Source organism: Chrysochloris asiatica, unplaced genomic scaffold (assembly GCF_000296735.1).
Source record: "Chrysochloris asiatica unplaced genomic scaffold, ChrAsi1.0 scaffold00101, whole genome shotgun sequence".
Classification (NCBI taxonomy): domain Eukaryota; kingdom Metazoa; phylum Chordata; class Mammalia; order Afrosoricida; family Chrysochloridae; genus Chrysochloris; species Chrysochloris asiatica.
Window position 1 is genome coordinate 8,537,772 of NW_006408619.1, and position 22,610 is coordinate 8,560,381.

Consider the following 22,610-nt stretch of genomic DNA (forward strand, 5'->3'; position numbering starts at 1 on the left):
TGGGGTCCCGCTCTCCGCTCTTCTCCAGTGATGGTCCCAGGGCCCTCTGCTCCTAGACTGAAAGGTTAATCATTCCCCTCCTTACTATAAAATATCCATCTTACGTTTTTGTTTTCTGTGATTTTTTTCTTATCACTTTGATTAGCAAGGAAATTTAAATATTTCATTAGAGAATGTGTTCATTTTGGGTACTTTAGGAAAAAATGTTATAGAGAAAGATATTTTGGGTAAATATAAATCTAGTAAAGTCTAGGTTATAAATCTAAATTCAGACAAGTAGATACTGAGGCAGCAGCTTCCATATGAATTCATCAAAGGAACATTGGTAAGAAGACAGAACAAACATGAAACACATGCTTCTAACAATAGAAATACATAAAGCAGGGCAATCAATACAACAGAGTCCTGGTGTGGCACTGTAGGATCAGCACTGGACAGCTAACATCAAGGTTGGCGGTTCAAACCCACCAGCTGCTCCTCAGAAACCCTGCACAGGGCCGCTATGAGTTGGAACCTACGCAACAGCACTTAACAACAACAGGCACAATCAATTCAATAGAACTTTCTATAAAAATGTTCCTTATCTGTGCTTTCTAATACAGTAGCCATGAGCAACATGCAGTTATTGGACACTTGAAATGTGGCAAGTGAAACTAAGGAATTGAGTTTTTCATTTTAATTTAAATAGTATAAATTGGATGGCGTGGATAAGAGAAATGGGAAGAATTAGGAGAAATAAATAAAGCAACAATAACAGTTGGCAATATTGTCCTCTCTCAGAACTGAGTTGAGGAAGCAAGCAGAAAAGGTAACTTTGAGTTGGTTTCTCCACAATAATAATCTTTATTGTGATAGTGACGGTTGTGTGTCGACTTGCCTGGGCCAGGATTCTCAGTGGGTTGGCAGTTCAGATGTAGTTATGCCCAGTGATGAGATCTAATATAATGCAATCAACTCTAAGAAGGGTCAGCTGTGAGCAGCCAATCAGTTGAAAGGAAAATTCCTAGGAGTGTGGCCTGCTGCCAATAAATTGGACATGCAGACAAAGCTTGCTGACTCTCTGCTGGATCTGGAGCCTGCATCTGGCCCATTCTCTTACCTTCAGTTCTTTGGACTTAAGCCGGTGGCCTTTTATATTACCTGTGGATCCCAGGAGTCCTCAGCAGCCTGCCTTCTTACCTGCCAGACCTGCCTGCCTGTCTGTCATCTAACCTGCTGATCTTGGTTCATCAACCCCACAGCTACATGACTGAAAAGCCTCCAACCTGACATCTGACCACTGGACTTGGGATTTGCCCACCTTTACAACTGTGTGGGGAGTCCTGGTGTGGTGCTGTAGGGTAAGCACTGGTCGTCAGTTAAAACCTACCAGCTACTCCTCGGAAACCCTACACAGGGTTACTAGGAGCCAGAAACAACTCTATGTAACATAACAACAACAATTTAGTGGAGTCCTATGGTGGCACTGTAAGATAAGCACTGGACTGTTAACTGCAAGGTTGGTGGTTCAAACCCACCAGCTGATCTTTGGAAACCCTGTACAGGGGCCCTATGAGTCAGAACTCGACAGCACTTAACAACCACAACAGCACAACTAAGTAAACCATTTCCTTGAAATAAACCTGTATTTATATATACATGTATAAGCTTCCCTGATTTCACTGTATTAGAGCATCCAACTTAAGGTAATTGTCTTTGCTTTTATTTCCTATTTTGATTAAAAAAAAAAAACAAAAAGCAAAACCGCTGACACTGTTTGACAACAAACAGATGTATTACATTATTTACATAGCTGGCTTCATCCACTGCCACTATGATTCATGTTGATCATGTTTTTGGCATGAACATTTTTTCCCCCTTTGGAACTCTGGGTCGATATTTAGATGTGTCTTTGGATTAAAGTCATAAAACAGTAAGTCACTCTGCACATCCTCAATCCGTCTCCTTGAACCTGGGTTCTTCTCAGTCACTGCCACATCTTTCTTCCTTTACAGCCCATCTTTGTCTCAGAAGACTGTTTACTGTCTTTTCTTCCTCCTCTCCTTCTTTAACACATGGCACTGTCCTCAGAACTATAACCAATGAGCTCCTTGGCCTTTCCATGGTCAAACCCAATGAGCATCTTTAGTGCTTGTCGTATGTGATTTCTCTGCAACGCTTGCCAATGTTGGTCAGGCCTCCTTGAGGCTCTTTTCCCTTTTTGTTTTTTATGACTCAGTCTCTCTGATTTCTCCCAGCTCTCTGTCTACTTTCAAAGAAGTAGACAAAGAGCTGGAAGAAATCGTCTGCCACCATCAGTCTTTCCTTAATACTGCTTTTTGCAGCCACCTCTGCTTCCCATTCTTCCTTTTTTGTTGTTGCTGTTGTTAAGTGCACAACAGAACGAAACACTGCCTGGCCCTGTGCCAACCTCACAATCATTGTTACACTTGAGCCCATAGCTGCTGCCATTGTGCCAGTCCATCTCGTTGGGGGCTCTTCATTTTTTCTCCGACCCTCTACTTTACCAAGCATGATGTCTTTCTCCTGGGACTGGTCCCTTCTGATAACATGTCCGAAATATGAGAGAAGTCTGGCCATCTTGCCTTCTAAGGAACATTCGATTGTAGTTCTCCCAACACCGATATGTTTGTTCCTCTGGCAATTCATGGTACTTTTAATATTCTCTTCCAACACCATAACTCTAAAATGCATCAATTCTTCTATGGTCTTCCTTATTCACTGTTCAACTTTCACATTCTACTTAGTCTCCTTTAGGTCGTAACTTATCCTATATATGGATACCCTTTGTAAGAACTATGACTCCCACCAATCTTTTTCTTGAACTCTGAACCTGTGTGTTGAACTGCATTACAGGCACTTCAAACTCAACATGTCCAAAAGTCTACCCAACATCATTATACCCATCCCCATAAAATCATATTTGTTCCTTGTTTTTATGAGGACCAATCACTGTCCTGGGTTATTGAAATGACCTACTGGTGGCCTTTGGAGTCCTGGTCTAGCACTGTGGGTTAATGCGTCAGACTACAAAGCCATTTGAACTGCAAGGTTGGCAGTTCAAGCTCACCAGCTGCTCCTCGGAAACCCTATACAGGGTCGCTATTGGTTGGAATCAATTCGATGGCACTTAACAACAGTGGCCTTTTATTTACGATGTTACTTTTTTTCACTCTATCTCATACAGTCTTCCTAAAAGTCAAAACCTTGTCAGAATCACCTTCACGATCATCTCTAGTGGATATTTGTTGCACATCATTGATTTCATCTACTTTTAGAAATAGCACTTCCATGTTCCTTCTCAATAACATACAGACATAGTTGGGTTTCTAAATCAAGAATTCCTGCCTTTTCCAAGCAAAACCAATTGGTCTCTATCCCACAAGGGCTTTGAATCTTATGCACTGACTCAGGAATACAAAAAACATTGCTCATTTGTTTTAGAAGCAGATCTCTGACCGCCATCTGCTCTCTTCCAGTCTCTTGGCACTTTCCTAACTCTTGTTCTTTTCCAAACCTAATTCATGAGTCTGTCCCCCTTCTACCCCAGCTTTGTATTATTGGTGTTAGGTGCCCCAAGTCGGTTCCAACTCATAGCGCAACAGAATGAAACGTCCCCCGCTGCTGTGCCATGTTCACAGTTACGGTTCCGCTGGAGCCCACTGTTGCTGTCACGGCACCAATCCTTCACATCGAGTTGCCAGATATTTCCAGGTAAATCCGGTCTTTGCTTAAATTAGTCAAAATCTATTTTTGTTGCTTATAGCTAGAAAATGTGCTCCCAAATCCAAACCTACTAATAAGGTCCACAAAACCCTTCAGTAACTGGTCTTCACTGCCTTTTCCAAAATTGTCTTTGGTCTCAGACTCTCTGTGCCATTTACTCCGGTCACCAGAATAGCATGTTTCACCCCCAACACACCATGCCTAGAAAATCCCTCCTCTTTCTCCTCCTTCAAGTCTCAGCTTGTGCTACTTCTGGGAAGCTTCCTTTGCCACCCCAGGTACTCTACTGCCCACAACCCCTAGTACACTTCTCTATCACATCACACTGAAATGTTCTATTTTTGTGTCTAAAGAGAAAAAAGATCAAAACACAGGCTGACACACAGTTGTTACTCCCATTAAGTGCCATGGAGTTTGTTTGAACCTTACAGTTTAAATCGACCTTGCAGTCTAGTTTTTGTGTCTAGAAAAAAGACCAAAACACAGACTGACACACAATTGTTGCTGTTGTTAAACGCTATGGAGTCGGTTTGAACCTTGCAGTTCAAACCAACCTTGAAGTCCAGTGCTTTATCCCACAGTGCCACATAGCACTACCGTTGGTAGGTAATACATGCACTTTAAACCTTGACTTTTAAAAATGCTTGATTATAGCCAACAGACAACATCTCTGGCAACTTAAGCAGAGAACAGCTGTACTAAAACAATGCTGGATAGCTTGGAGAGTTGGCAGGGAGACTGGAGGGACCCGGCTCAGAACACAGGCAGAAAGGAAGGGTAACCAGAGCAGAGCCAAGGGAAGACATGGGTCAGACTCATGACCACTGCAGTGGAGACTAGAAGCCACTGCAGGCCCCAGCATAGCGAGTTCTAATCCATCTCTTCATCTGTGTGTCACCTGCTTCAGAAGTTGTTGTGCCCAGGACTTTTAAGCTTCTGTATTGAGAGTGAGGCCCAGCCTCTCGTTAAGACTCATATGATAGGAGTGGCCTCAAATATCAGGAAGGGGGTTCAGGGGCTTAATAGAACACCCCCCCAACACACACACCCCATAGGGATGTCCATTCCACACCACCATTGGGATAGAACCCTTCCATAGGGGTATCTATCCCGCACCACCATTGGGATAGAACCCTCCCATAGGGATGTCCATCCCACACCACCATTGGATTGTCAGGGTTAAATGACAAGACATTTGACACAGTGCTTCTCAAATATTTCCCCCAAAGGCATAGGTTGGAGTCTTCATTTCTAGGTCAGGAGATCCTAAAGATATTGAAACACCATGTGTCAGACACTCTTCTTGAAGGAACACTGTCTCAATAAACAACGGAGACAAAATTCGCTTCTCTGGTGGTTCTATATTCTAGAGTTACTTTTTTGTTTTTTTAAAAAATCATATGCACAATATAAAGTTACCATTTTAAGAGTACAATCCAGTGACAATAATTCATGCACAATGTTGTGTAATGACTACCACCACCATTTAGTTTCAAAATGTTTTCATGACTCTAACTAGAAACTCAATACCCATTAAGACCCAGACTTCCATTCCTTCCTCTCCCCAGTCCCCGGTAAACTTCAATCTAATTTCTGTTCCTATACATTTGCTATACTAAATATTTCAAATAAGTGGGATCATTAAATACTTTTCCTTTGGTGTCTTTTTTCACTCCCCACAGTCGCTCCTCAAAACCCGAAACAGTGTCGCTCTGAGTCGGAATGGACTCAACAGTACTTCACAGCAACAAAATATCATAATGTGTGTCAGGATTTCATTCCTTTTCAAAACTGATTAATCTTCTATGGTATGTATGTACTATGTTTTGTTTATACATTCTAGTGATTCTCTTTGAAATCTCATGCTTTATTTTTAAACGTGTACAAAGTTTTGAATTCTATTACATAATGGGTGATATAAGCAATTTGCTCCTTGTTGTTGTTAAAGTGCCATGGAGTCGGTTCCAACACATACCAACTCTGTATAGGGGCTCTGAGGAGCAGCTGGTAGGTTTGAAGTGCTGACCTTGTGGTTAGCAGTGCAGCGCTTATCCTACTGTGCCACCACCAGAAAGCCAACTATTGGTTGGTAACCCAATGGTGGGCAGCTCCTGGCAATCTGCTTATTACAGCCAAGAAAACCCCATGGAGCTGTTCTATGCTGTAACACGTGGGTCACCATGATTCAGGGGCTGTGGTGCAGTGAATTGCTATTATATGATCCTTATAATTATGGTCTTGTAACTCCCACAAAATGGTTGGGTGGAACCATGCAAATAAGGTACTTGTGGTCCACCAAGGGGATTGGACAGTTTTACTAACACAAATGAAGAGTTATTTCATTCTGGAGTTGTGATGGTGGTGGTGGTTGTGTGCTGTTCGACTCCTAGTGACCCGGTATAAGGTTTCTGATGCTGTAAATCTTTACAGGAGCAGAAAGTCTCATCTTTCTCCCACAGAGCGGCTGATGGATTTGAACTGTTGACTTTGCAGTTAACAGTTCAACGAGTAACCACTATGCCACCAGGGATCTTCTTGTGGGAATGGGACCATGCAAACAAAGTGCATGAAATCTCTGTAGGAGATTGGTCAGTTCTGCCATCCTGCTAGGCTTAAAGGGAACCAATCCCAGAGGTTGAAGGGGAGGAACCTCTCTCCCACAGAGAAGAAGAGCCAGGAGTCGAGCTTACCTTTGGACCCAGGGTCACTGCACTGAGGACCTAGGCCCAGAAGACAGCTGTAATGCTGAAGAGGGCCTAAGAAGACAGCAGTCTGGGGCCAGCACCAGTAGGTTAGGCCCACTGACTTATGGAGTGAGAGAGCTGAAGGCTCGGACAGGAGGCTTCCTGGCAGAGTGGGGTACCCCCAGGCATTTATCAGTGAGGCTAAAGAGCTTTGCAACACTTGGCCAAGCAGGGCAGAGGGCTGTGGGTATAGCTGACAAGTAACTGTCTTGACTGAAAAACTGTATCCTGATGCATTCCTGTTAGTTCTAAGTTGACCCTGATGCTGAATTGTTATTTAATAACCCCCATAATTCTGAGTCTTGTCTGTGAGTTCTGTGTGGTCATTGCACTAAATTATTGACCCCAGCAGAGAAGTAGAGAGTATCGTGCGAGAGACTATTCGTATTAGAATTGGTATAAAGGTTACTGAGTGGAAGTATGAATACCTAGGAGTCAGCTTCTCCCTGAAGTTTGATCACGAGGCCACACCATTTTTACAGGGATTGACTTGCCAGCAGCTTACAACAGCAACATTCCATAACGAAACCAGAATAACGTATCTATGACATATCAGAACTTATTTCAATATAAAAAGAATGGCTTCCTTGTTGCTGTTGATGTTAGGTGCTGTTGGGTCTTCTCCAACTGTATGACCCAATACACAATAGAATGAACCACACCGGTCCTGTACCATCCTCACAATTGTTGTTATGTTGCCATCACTGTGTCTACCCATCTCATTGGATCCCTTTCCCAGGGACTTGTCACTCCTGACGACTTGTCCAAAGTCTGTTAGGTGAAGTGTCCCAATCCCTGCCTCTAAGGGACATTCTAGTTACACTTTTTCCAGGATAGATTTGCTGGTTCTTTTGGCAGCCCACCGTTCTCTCAATATTCATCTCCAGCACCATAATTCATAGGCATCAATTCCTCTCCAATCTTCCCTATTCATTGGCCAGCTTTCACATACATGTAAGGCAATTGAAAATGTCACAGTGGCTGTGTGAAGTTCACCTTAGTCCTCAGAATGACAACTTTGCTCCTCGACTCTTTAAAGAGGTCTTTTGCAGCAGATTTGACCGATGTAGTGCCTCATTTTAGTTCTTCATAGCTGTGTCCATGAGTGTTGATTGTGGGTCCAACTAAAGAGAAATCCTCGACAACTTTGTTTCTTCATTTATCATGACGTTGTTTATTGGGCCAGCTGTAAGGAATTTTGTTTTCTTTATATTGAGCTGTAATTCATACTGAGGAGTCCTGATGTGGTGCTGTAGGATAAGCACTGAACTGCTAACTGTAAGGTCGGCAGTTCAAACCCACCAACCATTCACTCCTCAGCAATCCTATACAAGATTGCTACGAGTTGGAACTAACTCAACAACACTTAACTACAACAACAACAATCCACATTAAAGGCTACATATAGTCTTTGATCATCAGTACATGCTTCAAGGCCTCTTCGCTTTCAGTGAGCAAGGATGTATCATCAGCATATCGCAAGTTGGTCATGAGTCTTCCTCCAATCCTGATGCCACATTCTTCTTCATATAGTCTAGCTTCCCAGGTTATTTGTTCAGGATGAGGTTGACTTAGTATGGTGAAAGAATATAACCCTGATGAACGCCTTTCCTGTTTTTAAACCATGAAGTATCCCCTTGCTCTGTTCTAACTGCCTCTCGGTCTAGGTACAGGTTCTGCCTGAGCACAGTGAAGTGTCTGGAATTCCCATTCTTTGCAGTGCTATCCGTTGTTACTGGCTTCCTACTATGTTGGGCTGGTAGCTTCCCTCATCTATTTGCTTGAAGATATGAAAAGCTATGTCCTTATGTGCTTATATTTCAGCAAGCTCTAGTTGACATCAAGAACAAAGCTTAAACCAAGTTTGTGGGAGGGGAGAAGAGAAAACTGGGTCACACAGGCAGGCTGCGGGCAATTGATGGAGGGAGCCAGGTCTGGCCAGCCTCTGCCAAAGTCCAGGAGCAGAAAACTCTGGAATTTCTTCCTTCTTCCAGAGGCACCAGAAAGAACCTCACCCTCTTGTAAGGGGAAAGAGCATCTGTCTTACAGCGAGTATGCCCTGGGACCGAGCAGTTCCAGGCTGATTGGGAGCTGGCTCCTGGTTCAGCAAGGATTTGGACAATGTGGTCACAGGTGGCCTGAGGGATGGTGGGCTGGCAGCAGTGGCTGGTGGAGAGCCGGAGGGGCAGGCAGGGGGCAACCAAGGGAAGGGAATGACCTCCCTTGGCAGTGGTGCTGAGAGGGCAGTGAGAGCCAGAGGCAGGATGGGAAGGAGGCCCAAAGGGACTCACTCATGCTGTGAGCAGCCTGGTTGACCAGATGGGAGGTTTGGGAGGGCTTTGTTGCCTAAGAAAATTTAGTCTCTTTCCCAGGCATACCATACCACTGAAGGAGTTTATGAAAACCAGATACTGGGTGTATTAGGGGACTGGGGCATCTGGGTCCACCTACCTGGGAGGAGGGGGGATGAGGGTGAACTGAACTTCCCCTTGACCCCACCCAGAGTCAGAAGCAGACCAAAAAGACCAACTGGAGAAAACCCTCTTCAATCCAGCCTGGCTACAGAAAAGGCCCTCAGCCCACAGCACTCACACACATTTTGTTAACTAATGACGGGTCTGTAAGGGTTAAAGTAGGGCCCACTGGGTGCTCTAAACTCACTTATTCCTCCCAGCAGTCTTTTGGACTATGAGCCATTAGCCTCATTTTCACAGGCACAGAAAAATTAAGTAACTTGCTCAAGATCACACAGCTGGTAAATGGCAGAGCTGGGATTTGAACTCAGTCCTGGTTTAGTGCCGTAGCGTAAGTACTCAACCTCAAGGCTGGTTTTGAAGATCTTGTGGTTCAAACTCACCAGCCACTCCTTAGAAACCCTGTATACAGGGTCACTATGAGTCAGAACCGGCTCGACGGCACTTAACAACAACGTCCGTTAGCTCCAGGGTCATAGACCCTGTCAGACACTGACCGGACACAGAGGGTGTCTGAAAGGTTTTTGTCAGCATGGACTGTCTATGCAGGTGATTTATTACCACCATTTCATCTCATCTCCAGAGATGTTGGTAATATTGATGCCTCAGTGTGTCAACGATAAAAAGGAGGCTCAGAATAGAGTGTGCTCAAGGTCACAGATATTCCACAGCCGAGCCTGGATTTAAACATGAGCCCATTTCACTCTGCAAGGGTTGGCACATCATAACCCAAATTGAACCTTCTGCCCTCAAATTGATTCTGGCTCATAGCAATCTTACCTAGGACAGAGAACATCTACACTACAGGGTTTTCAAGACTAAATATTTACACAAGCAGACAGCCTCATCTTTCTGCTGGATTTGAACCACACACCTTGCAGTTAGCAACTCAGTGCTTATCCCACAATGCCACCAGGGCTCCATGGCACATAATTAGGTACCATCAAGTCAGAATGTAGCACTGCCCAGTCCTGCGCCATCCTGACCCATTGCTGTAAGCACTATGCCAATCCATGTCGGTGGGGGGACCATCACATAATAGTACCTCAGTAAGCACTGAGTTGAGTCCCTTCCCTCTTCTGGTATCATGTCTGTCCTGGTCTGGTTACAGAACCTGACACAAGGGTCTTACAACGGCTGCCATCACCCCTTCTCCTGCCATTCTGAGCCAGACCACTTCTTGTTGGCGATCCAGCCAGGAAAAGTCAGAGGGAGTATGGAGACCTTCAGACGCGGCCCTATTGGAGCCTCTGCCTCCCCCTCTGCGCCCACTGGCTTTCCTGCAGGACCTCTGGCCAGGAGCCAGCACACACACAAGGGCTGCATGGAGCGGCAGCTTGTGGCCGGCTGAGGGCAGGCAGCCAGGTGACAGCAGCCTCCGGGAGAGAAGGGCCCCTCTTCTCTCCACTCAAAGGTGGATTGAGGAAGGCTGGCTCCGTGATTTTTCCAAGAGGCTTGTCCGGAGCCAGAGAATGGGAACATCTGTGCCCTGGACTCTGGCCTGGACGAGACTCAGGCCACAGTCTGGGGCTGGCGTCAGCGGGAGACAGACAGCCCTACGTGGAAGAGGCCGTCCCGAGGGGCCTCGCCAGGGTGGGGCTGCCCCAGCCAGGCAGGGAAATGGGGCAAAGAGGCTGAGTTTAGCACTAGGGCCCGACTATAGCAACTGTTAGTACAAAAGGGCTTTGGGAGACCCAGGTAAACCAGCAGGTGGACCTGGCTGGGGAGGAGCAGAGTTTTGCCCCAGATCTCCACTTCCTCTTCGCTTTTTGTTATCAGTTTTTCTCATATCTCTTCTCTCTTTCCTCAATCTGCTCAGCAAGGCTGCAAGGGTATTTAGAGGGTGTTTATCTGGTCAACTAATTCTCCCCCTGACCCTTTATCACCTGGTATATTTTTTAGACATAATTTCTTTTTGAAAAACGTCGGTCCCACACAGGACTCTATTCACTGTCCCCATTTCCTTCTTCCCCTCCTCTCCCCACACTTCTTGTATGTCCTGCAAGCATTTCTTTATGCAAACCAAGCATCTACAGATATATTTATTCTTAGTTTTCCATTATTTATGACGCAAAAGGTTGCGTATTATAAATACATCATTTTATAGTTTACAGCTTGCCTTTTTTTTTTTTTTTTTTTTTAACTCACTATAGCCTGGAGATAGTTCCTTATTATTGTTTTGATAACATCCTTGTATTTTCCAAGTGAGGAGCACTGGTAGCATGGAGGTTAAATACTTGACGCTAACTGAAAGGTCAGCGGTTTGAATCCACCAGCTGCCCCTTTGGGAGAAAGATATGGCAGTCTGCTTCTGTAAAGATTAAAACCAAAACACCGGGCCTTTGAGTCAATTCTGACTCATAGAGCTGCTCTAGGTTAGCGTAGGACTGCTCCTACTCCTTCCAAAGCCGTAAATCTTTACAGATCCTGGGCCTGCCTCGCTGTCACTGGGGCATATGGGGCAAACGGAGTATACGTTGTTTCTTCTTCCATAGCGTGGGGTCAGCCCTTTCACCCTCCCAGTTGAAAGGGCTTTGAGCTCATTAAAAGTCAGATGAGCTACCCAAACAGGCCAAGCTGATGAGCTGAACTCCACAGAAATGGAAAGTCAAGAATGTTGTAGGGGCAAGGAAGTCTGGGAGACTTCAGACTTTGAAGCCACATGTAAGCAATTTGTGTATTTGAAAAGAATCACCTCACCAGAGAGTTTTACAACTGGTAAGTAACTAAGGAAACTCATTGATGAAAGAGAAATATGCTTACAGCCAAGCAAAGATGGGGAGAAGGCGGGTCTGTCTAATCAGGCAGGATTTACCAATAAGCAGGATCCTAGCAAGCCAAGAGGAAAACAGGCAGAGGAGGACGGAGGTCAATTTAGATCTGAAAGGCGGAATCTGCAAGTCTGGCACATGCAGAGACATGGGGAAGCCGTGGAACTGAGGGGAAACAAGGACCTCTGATCCCACCTACCCTGTAGATAAGGAAGCTGACTGGCTGAGCAGTGAGGTGCCCTCCTCGGGATAGCATGGCAAATTGGCAGCCAGCTGGACTTGAAGATGGCGTAACCACCGACCTTGTGGTTCAAACCGACCGTGCAGTCCAGTGCATTAACCCATCATGCCACACCAGGACTCTGAAAGCCCTCTGGAGCCAGACAAATTTACGTGCTTGGTTTCTGCCCAAGATGTAGACTGAACTCCATTTCTGTTGTTTGCTGCTCCTTCTGAGTGGACTCTCAAAAGTCAGCTAGAGAGCTTCAGGAAGCCTGCAGGCTCCCCACTTTTCTTCTCACAGCTCCCGGGAAGATTACTTACTTAGGCTGGCCCCAAGATAACCACAGATTAACAAGATGTTAACTGACCTTAACATTAACAAAACAATCTTGTCTTTTGATTATTAAGGCATAATTTTAAAATATCAACCAATCAGATTTTTTCCCTTATAAATTCTTGAACTTTTTTGTACTTACACCCTGAAAATAATTCCTTTCACAGGAATATTTTGGTGAATCCTTATTAAATACTGCCCAATCCAGATGGCTTTAATCTTCAATAAAACTCTACTTTAAAAGAAGGATGGAGGCAGGGGAAGACACAAGGAGGGGTGCAAGAATTAAAGGCAACGAGGTAGATTCTGTTAATTTCTCAGTCCTGCAATAACAGTGCACTGGTGTAGTGCTGCAGGATAATGCGCTGGACTGCAATGTCCGCTTGAACTGGAAGATCAGCAGTTCAAACCTACCAGCTGCTCATTGGAAACCCTATACAGGGTTGCTATGGGTCGGAACCGACTTGAAAGCACTTACCAATAACAACAATGGGTAGATCCATAAATAGATATGCAGACTGATTGGGTTTGGAAGGGGAAGTGGAAGCATCCTGCCAGGGACAAGTTAGGACCCCTGGGGCCCTGGGCCTCTCTTACCATGGCTCCCCCGGAAGCGGGCAGGACATCTCTAGTCCAACAAGAAGGATAAAATAGAGAAGAATAGCTTGGAGACAGAGGTGAGAATATCAGAACGTGAAACCCTGATAGAAGTAGCTGACCGTAGGCACACGACCCACTAAGATAGAGTCTAAAGCTGACAACTGCAGCCTCCCCACCCTTTTCTTCTCACAGCTCCCACTTCCATGAAGTCTGTGCCCTTTTACTAAAATCCATGAATATTCAACATACCACTCCTCCTAATCCATATGTATTAGCCCACCCTTCGAGGAAGAGACCCCATACCTTTATAATCCAGTGTACCCCAACACCCAAATGTCTTCTCTCTTTGAAGTGTCCTTTCACTTTGACCTGATCTAATCTCTGCTCCCTGCTGTTACCAAGTCTTCTCCTCTCCAGGAGAAAGACCCACTTCTCTCTCTGAAGAGTACTTTTGCTTTGCAGTAAAGAGTTTAAGTGAATGCTTATTGTTGGTGTGTGACTGAGAAACGGCGACTTGGTGGGACTAATTCTTTAGACCCCCTCCCCCCAAGAGTGAGAGGGACCAGGGAAAAATGTGACAATACCTATAAAAATATGAAAGTTTGACACAGGATATTTGTACCTGAGTATTTACCTTTGCTGCAAATGTATCTATTAATATGGAGCAATCAGGGGGCGAAGTTAGGAAAACGATTTCTACATAGCCAAACAACTTGAAGGAATGTGTCTCTGGGCCTGGGGGTTCAGGACCATAGTCTCAGGGGACACCAAGGCTTACTGGTCTAGCAGAGTCCACAAAGACCACGCTCTACATCTTACTGTGTTTACTAGTGACTGGAGTCATAAAATCTCACGAGGAGCCGTTGAAGGTGGTCTGTTGAGTTCTCCCATTTGGAGAAAAGAAGAGTAATAAAAATTGAACATACTTGCAAATAAATCAGTCCGGTGGGCTAAGGGACCACGTGAACATCAGTCTACAAAACTCGGAGACTGGGAGAGCTAGATGGTAGCCAGCTACCATGACCAACTGCTCTGAAAGGGATTAAAATATGAAATAAACTTCAAATCATAAGAAAGACCTTACTGGTCAGATGGTGAGACTGGTGGGTCTCGGAGACTATGGTTCTTGGTTACCCTTCAGGTCTGGAATGGAATGCACCCCTGTGATTCTCCTTTCAGTTAAGCACTTGTTGTTGTTGTTATTATGTGCCGTGGAGTTGGTTCCGACTCATAGTAACCCTGTACAAGGTTTCCAAGGCTGTAAATCTTTATAGGAGCAGAAAGCCTCATCTTTCTTCCACAGAACAGCTGGTAGTTTCGAACTGCTGACCCTGAGGTTAGCAGTCCGATTCGTAACCACTACGCTACTAGAGCTCCTTTAGGTCTAAAGAGGGAACAGCAGCACTAGTGAGGTGTGCACACCATAGATTGTCAACCATTCGAGGTCAAATGGGCAGCATTTTCTCAGGGACAAGTTCAGAAGGGTTGGGATAGAAGGAAGACTGGAAGCAAGAAACATAGGGAGAACATGGGATAGTGATGTAATGTGGAGAGGACTGCAATCAAGATGAAAAGAAGTGTGTGGTTTGTTGAATGTAAAACTGATAATCTGCTTGGTAAATCTTCACTCAAGTCACAATAAAAAAAATTTTCCCCTTGGTGTCAGTTTTAACGGACTCCAGTTTGCGCTGTCTACAGATCACAACAGTGTAATCTACAACCAAGTTTAGGGATGGTGAGAGGTCCAGCAGTGCTCCACCCATGTGACTTGGGGTCGCCATGAGGTGGGTGCCCACACAATTGCAGCTAGCTAGAAAGTAGGCCAGTCCTTGACTCATGCGATGACTGTGGACCAGCCATGTCATCTCTGTGGGGTCCAGATGCACTCTGTATCGCAGGAGGCTTGGATGAAGTGGGGGCTTTTCAACTTTCTTTTGCGCTCTGAAGCAAGGGGGCTTGGCACTGAGAGCCTTGGCCTTGGAGCTTTGGCAAATGACCTTTAGCAGGGATGGTTGGAGCGACCACTTTGTGAACCACACAGGCTTGAAGTTGGTCAGGTGACTGTGATGAACCCATTCTTCGGATAGACTTGCTAAAGCAGAGAGGATAATTTGAGATGTAATTTCTCATCATTCTGGGAAGCCAGGTCTGGAGACTCCATTGAATTTACATTAGATTAAAAAATATGAAATTCTTTGCACCCAGGCTTTTGGAATAAAAGGCATACTTGCTTCCTAAGATTTAGCTGGTATGGGGCCACCTCCTGTGAGACCCCACCACCACCACCACCACACACACTTCATTTACCCATCTCTACAACCCAAGTTCTTATGGGAAAAAGAAAAGTTAAAAAAAAAAAACCAAAAAACTATTTGGTAACAAAATTTATGATTTAATGTTAGCATTCAAATGTTCAGTTGCAGTAAACACTGATTATAGTCTAGGCTCCTTTCAAATCTCACAGTGGTGTTATATATATGAACCATGTATATGTCTAAAATCTGAAAAATTTTAAATTCTGGAGCCTATCTGGCCCCAAGAATTTCAGAAAAGGGAGTATGGACTATACCCATTTTATAGACGAGAAAGCTAAGGCTTAAAGACTAAAGTGACTTTCCTAAGAGCACATGGCAAGGAAGTGGTATTACCAAGATACAAATGCCAAAGCCACGGCATTTAACCTCTTTGTCCTTGAGCCCAGCATTACTCCAGGGCCCAAGAGTGGGAGCCTGAGACCCCAAAGTAGGGGCTCTAGGAATCCAGCCATGCACAGGACGCAGACCCCAATAGCCTTTAGGGCCAAAGCCTTTCCATAGCAACCCCGAGAATCTTATTCCAATCTTTCCCCCTGCAACCATCGCCAAAAGGAACTGTCATCTGAGGTGACATAGCGCTACTGGGAAGGGAACAGATTCAAGGCTAAACAGGGCTCTATATGAGTCTAACGGAGCAGGAGCAATGGCCGAATTCTTGCCTTCCCTGCGTGCACCTAGGAGCAGCTCCCGCCCATCTGCCAGTAGAGGCTTGTGTGTTTCTATGACACTGCAGAGTTTCCAACAGAGCTTCCAGAGCAAGTCAGGCAAGGGAGAGAGGACTGGTAATCTACATGCAAACACCAGCCAATTAAAGGCCTGTGTGTCACAGGAGCCTGATCTGAGACTGGTCACGGGACTGAGCAGAGTTTTGTTCTATTGGGCATGGGGTCCCTCTGAGTCAGCGCCAACAAGACGGCAGCTAGCAGCAAGAGCAAGATAATAGGGGCAAGAAGATACATGAAGTCCTAATTATTTTGAATTTCCCCCCTAACTTTACCCTAACATATGACCCTAATCCATCTGAAAAGGAACCCACAAACCCAAATATTACTCCAAGGTGGAACACCATGAAGGAAGCACCAAATAAAATCAGTAGGTTGGACTTTTAAGTCCCAAAGCTGCCATTTGGGTATAAGTCTGGTAAGGTCTAGGAGTGGCGATAGGTGGGTGAGGATTTTTCTAACTGGGGAGACTAGTCAGTAGCTTCCAAGCTGGGGAGGAGGCTAGAGTTGAAAATGAGTACTGGAGTAGGATTTGGATGCTGGCATGAATGAAATCTTTCATTGTAAGCAGGGAAATTGGATGGAGGGTGGTCACCCCTTTCAAGGGCAGGATCAAGAAGGAGGACATTTGCAGTCCTCTCATCTAAGAAGCTCTGGTAGCATAGTGGTGATGAGTTGGGCTGCTAACTTCAAGGTCAGCAGTTCGAAACTACCAGTGGTTCTGTGGGAGAAAGATGAGGCTTTCTGCTCACACAGATTTATCCCGAGATAATCCCGAGATTTACATCCTTGGAAACCTTGTACGAGTCAGGACCGACTCCACGACACACCACACCACACCACATCACCACCACCACTACCTTCTCATCTGCAGCTTCCACCCAGGACTGGGAAAGTATGGCGGCAGAAAGGAGGTGGTCACGTAGGTCAAAATGTCCTGAGGCAGCCCTGTCATGTGACCCAGGAGGTATGGAGGAATGTCCCTAACCTTCCCTAGGCCATCAGGATGGCAGGGCTTGAGGGAGGCAGAACCAGGGGCCTGAAGGGGTTTCAAAGTTTTGATCATAGTTGCTTGCCGAAGATAGTTCTGCTAGCGAGGGGCGTAATTGTACCTCATACTGGGGTCTCCTGCCAGGGTTCCTGGGCTTGAGAGAGTGAGAGTACCTCTGTTCATCCCTCTCTTGTGCCCTGGTTCCCTCCACTGGGACAGCTGTCCTGGTTTCAAAGGAACTATTTTACTAAGAGGTGCCAGCAGGACCAGCGCCTAAGCGGCACTGCTCATTAGGAGCTTTGTCACTGTTGCTAATAATAAATCCTGGGGAAAGCTGTGGCTGGAAAGAAAAACACAAAGCTTCGAGGTCCTAATATGGGGGACTTAGGTCCCCTAAGCCTCCAATTGTCATCGAGTCCTCGAGAGTGTGTGTGAGAAAGGTTGGCACTGACCAAAGCTGCCCAGCCTTCTAGTGTGCAGGCCTGCATGGGAGGATGCTGGGTAAAGTCTCAGGGATGGTTACTAGGGAGGTTGGGGGTTACTGAGCCAGTGACACACATACACACACACACACCCTCCAACTTGTTTCTGTTCAGTCTCCCTAAACCCTCCCTACAATTTCCGGTCAGGCTAAACTGTAACTCTGGTTCCACTTAATGGCACAGTGGGAGAGGCATGGAAACGCCAGCTGAGTGACCCTGGGCAAGACAAGCTTTCCTCCAAGAGCCTGTTAACAGGGCTGCCGTCCACTCCGCTGGGTCCCACCTGCCACTACCTACAGACATTAAACTTGGAAGAAGTGAGCTGGGAGGATGAAAGAGGGGAAAAATGAAGGAAAGTGTGGAGGAAGAGTAGGGGAAGTGGAGAGCGCAGAGTTACAAGGAGGCCATGGGCCGTGGGGCTTCCTTTAGATGCAGCTCTGAGTTTGGTCCCAGTCCCATCTCTTAATAACGAATGAGGCTGGGTAAGTTACTTAGCAAAGCCTCAGTTTCTCCAGTTCAGGAACCATTCAGCAGCCTCTGACTCAAGATGACCCCATGTGTGTCAGAGGAGAACTGTGCTCACAGGATTTTCAACAGCTGATTTTTCAGAAGTATATCCCAGGTCTTTCATCTGAGGAACCTCTGAGTGAACTTAAACTTCCAACCTTTTCTTTAGTAGCTGAGAACATTAACTGTTAGCACCAAAATGTTTTCTGTACACTTTTATTCCCCCTCCCCAACCCCCGCCTTTTGTCTGCTATCCAACATGGAAACTGAGGCCTGGAGAGGGTGCACACCATGCCCAGGATTGCATCTCCCATTGGCATTTCCATGCCTCCTCACTCCTTCTCCAGGCCCTCTCTCTAGGGCATTAAGTGGCTCTAGAGCTGGCTTCTCGCCTGAGCTGGAATTGTGGGGTGGGTACCTGGACTCTTGCTGACAGTCTGAGAAATGAAGCAAGACAGTAAAGTAACAGTGGCGCTCAGTGTGCGTCAGGCAGGATGTTTGCCTGCATGTGTTCTTGAAGAGCTGAGAAAATGCCGTTGAGTATTGATTTGGGGGTTACAAATAAACTTTAGAGAGCAGGCAGATTCACAAATATCAGTCTGAGAATGATGAGGACTGACTTCATAATTTGACCGAAAGCAGGAATGTGATTGTATCACATTTGTCTCTGTTTCCATCTTTTGCTTGGCTTGTCTGTCCCTTCACACTTAGAAACTTCACCCTGTTTCATTCAGAGCATGGTCACATTTCCAATATACAGCCTTTGGTATATTTCACATGCTCCTAAGTCATATTTAGGTGTGTATTCACTACTATACCCTCTGGGTGGCACAAACAGCTTGGGCTCATCTACTAACCTAAAGGATGGTTGCCTGAACCCACTCAGTGGTGCCACGGAATAAAGACCTGGCAATCAGTTTCTGCTGACAGCTAAGAAAACCCAATGAAGCAGTTCTACACTTTGGTGGGGTCATGGGGTCACTGTAAGTTGAATTGCCTGAACAGCAATGGTTTGGTTTGTTTTTTATACATATGGGCACAAATTTGTATTTGTAGATTCCACCCAAATTTTACAAATATCAGATGCTGCTATGTATCCTTTTCTATGTAGACTCCACGGCCCCTCCCACCTCCCACCTCATATGCAAAGGCAATTTCTCGACTGCAGTTGGTCATAGTCCATTCTGATTCCCTTTACTCGTTTCTGTCCCCAGCCTGGCATTTGGGCTGAATAACCTTTCTATGGAACACACCCACTAAACCCTACTGCCATCGAGTCAGTTCTGACTCACAGAAACCCTACCTAGGGGCTCTGAGGCTGTAAATCTTTATAGGCGTAGAAAGCCTCAGCTTTCTCCTGCAGAGTGGCTTGTGGATTTGAACTGCTGACCTTGCAGGTAGCAGCCTAATTCGTAACCCACTATGCCACCAGAGCTCCTTTTGTTTCTATGGAACAGTGGTCCTCAATCTCTTCATCTCAGACAGGAGGGATCTATGAGGTTATCATGTGACCAACATGCACTAGGGCAGGATTTGGCAAACTTCCTTTATATTATTTTGAAATACGGTAAAGATTTTATTGTTTAAGTTTAGAAAGTCATCTCCATTCTGGTATTAGTTTCCTAGGGTTGCCACAATAAATCACAAACTTGGTGGCTTAAAACAAAAGAAACGTATTCTCTTACAGTTCTGAAGACGGAATCCTGGCGGAAGAACGTTAAAGCACTCAGCTGCTAACAGCAAGGCTGGGGGTTTGAACCCAGCCAGCAGAAGAGACCGGGTGATCTGCTGCAGCTAAGATTGAATTTTAGGAACCTCTGTGAGGGCAACTGTGCTCTGTCATGTGGCAATTCTCTGATTCAGAACCAACTTGATGGCGCCTAACAATAGCAACAGCTTTGAAGGTTCTGAAATCAAGGTGTGACTGGGTCGTGCTCCCTCTGTGGGCTCAAGGGGTGACTCCTTCATTGTTGAATCAACTCCTGGTGACACCTCGCATTCCTTGGCTTGTGGCAGCATCCCCCCAATCTCTGCCTCTGCGTTCTCATGGCTTTCTCCTTGTCTAGGCCTCTCTATCCTTTTTCCTACCAAGGTATCAGCTATTGCACTTTGGGCCTACCCTAAATCCAGGATGATTTTATCTAGAAAGCCTGAATGAGTTAATCCGCAAGGACCTTATTTCCAAATAAGGTGACATTCTGAGGTCCCAGGTAGACATGAATTTTGGGATGACACTGTTCAAAACACTACAGTTTTCTTTCAGATCTTCCTGTTCTTTTTTTAGTGTTATTTTTCCAACGTGTTTAATCATATGAAATGTATTTAATTGCTGACTCTTCCAAATTAGTGTCCTGATCACTGGAGTTCTTGTGGCCTTAGTCCCTTGGGATGACATCCCGTGTATTTTGTCATGCTTCACATTGTGAGGTCAGTTTCAGCAGGACACCTTGCAGCCTGGAGGATAAACACTGGACTGCAAACCACAGGGTTGGCAACTCAAGTCCACCTACTGCTCCGTGGGAGAAAGATATGGCTTTCTGCTCCGCAAAGATTTACAACCTTGGAAATCCTATACAAGGTCGCTGTGAGTCGGAACTGACTCGATGGCACTTAACAACAACAGCATTCAGAAAGGGTTTGTGTTAGATTTTCTGCCAGGCTCACCAGGCCAGTCCTACAGAGCACAAATTGTTGTTAATTTTCTCGGGGGGGCGGGGGACGCATTGCTGGACCACAGGAATCGTGTAAATTTGAGGCCAAAGCCCTCTGAAGAGTAGACCTCTTGAGATTTATATTTCTCTTGTGGAGAGCCCCCCCCCCGCCGCCCTTTTTTGTTTTTCAAATCTCCAAGTCATGTAGAGACAGATGTGCAACCTTGTTGTCCCCTCTGGATGGTCCTGGCTTATCCTCGTCTACCCTTGCTCTGAGGCGGCAGACCCACGCAGCTCAGGTGCAGCTCCTTACCTTGTGCCATCTCAAAGCCTCAGTTCCTGACCCCACATGGGCAGAAACACCCAGTCTTAAGGTTGCCATTTCAGACTTGTCCTGAGATCAGTGGGCTCTGAGCAAACCACATGAGTCTGAAACGCCTCCTTGATTTTTTTTTCCTTTGCCTGTGAACCCCTACTTTTCCTCTCAGGCTTAAATCCAACATCACCTCCACCAGGAAGCCTTTCTGACTTCCATCAGCTCCATCTCTTCTGGCTCCCAGCTTCAGACTTCTAAGCTTTGTCCCTGCTGTGAGCAGCAAGATTTGTGCAGGACATAGCGAGCCCCTTGGCTGAACCTAAGGATGAAAGTAAGGGAGGTTTTCAGGAGCAGAAGAGGGGACCCCTTGCTTAAAGACCCAGAAAACCAAGGAAGAAGTCAGGTTTTACTTGTAAGTGAAGTGTCCCAAGGAGGGGTCAGAGTCCTTGGTTCACATACAAGGTTGCTAACTGAAAAGGTGAAGGGTCAAGAGATGTACCTTGAAAGAAAGGCCTGGCAACTGATAGTTGAAAATCCAGCCATTGAAAGCTCTCTGGTGCACAGTTCTGCTCTGACACACCCAGAGTTACAGTTAACTCAGTGGTAACTGGTTTTTGAGGAGGGGGCTTGTTCAGTCAGATGTCTACTTTGGAGCAATTGCTCTACACTCATTTGGGGGCAAGGAATTGTCACTCATTGCTGGGAGACTAGTCAAGAGGTCAGATGGTCAGTGAGGAGGCCAGTCCCACAGTGCGTGCGTGACGGTAGGTCTTGAGTGAAGGCAGTTCAGGAATGGAGGGTGGGAGGCAAGTGTAGAAAACATTTAGGGAACTAACATCCAGCAAGTCTTAATGACATGGAGCAGGCCTGACTGCCAGGTGCTTGAAGTTCCCAAGGACAATTGTAGCCTCACCTCTGTCTCCTGCTCTCTCAGCCACCCTGGGATGCTTCATGTCTTCTCACAGCCTCTCCCAGCCTCCGAGCACGGAGACACTGGGTGCGTTAGGTCAGAAGTCTAAGGCCCGGGTGCACAAGTGCAGGCTTCAGATGCGTGGACTTGGCCCCTGTCTCCTGTGGTCTACTTGAGGAGCCTCCCCGAATACGTGCATTCATCCTTCTCCTACCTGTGCCTGGGTGCTTGGCGTGTGTACTTCAAGAGGGTTTGCTTTTTTTTTTTTTTTAATTTAAATTCTCTCTCAGGCATCCCAGTGAATGACCACACAGTGGAATGTGACAAGGGTCTCTTTCACAGGCTGAGGCTGCCTTGAGTTGGCCAGGCGGCCAGAAGTAGCTCTTCATGAATCAGCCTATGTTGAAAGGACGGTGGCTTGGAGCCTTGTTCTGCCTTGGGAACCGGATTGAACAGGAACAAGAGCATTTATGGTAATACATGGAAGAGTGTCTGTGTTATGTTGTGTTGGGTGACGAGATCCTTCATGGTGACTTATGTTGGTTGTTCATTCAACAAAGACATTCACACCATTCCTGGTAGGGGCTGTGGTAGCCCCAGAGACCCAGCTAAGAATGTAGAAGCCAGGGACCTCATGTAACCCTGCTCTAGGGTGGGGAGTCAGAGGACAAGGACATACATAAACACTTGAACAAGAAAAACTTCCAATAGTGGTAAGCACATTGAAGAAAATAAACCAGGGTCATGAGGTAGGAACAAGCTGACTGTCAAGAGATAGTGATGAGAGGAGAACAAACAAGATGGCGGATCGGGTGGACGTGTAGCAGAGAGCTCCACCAACAACA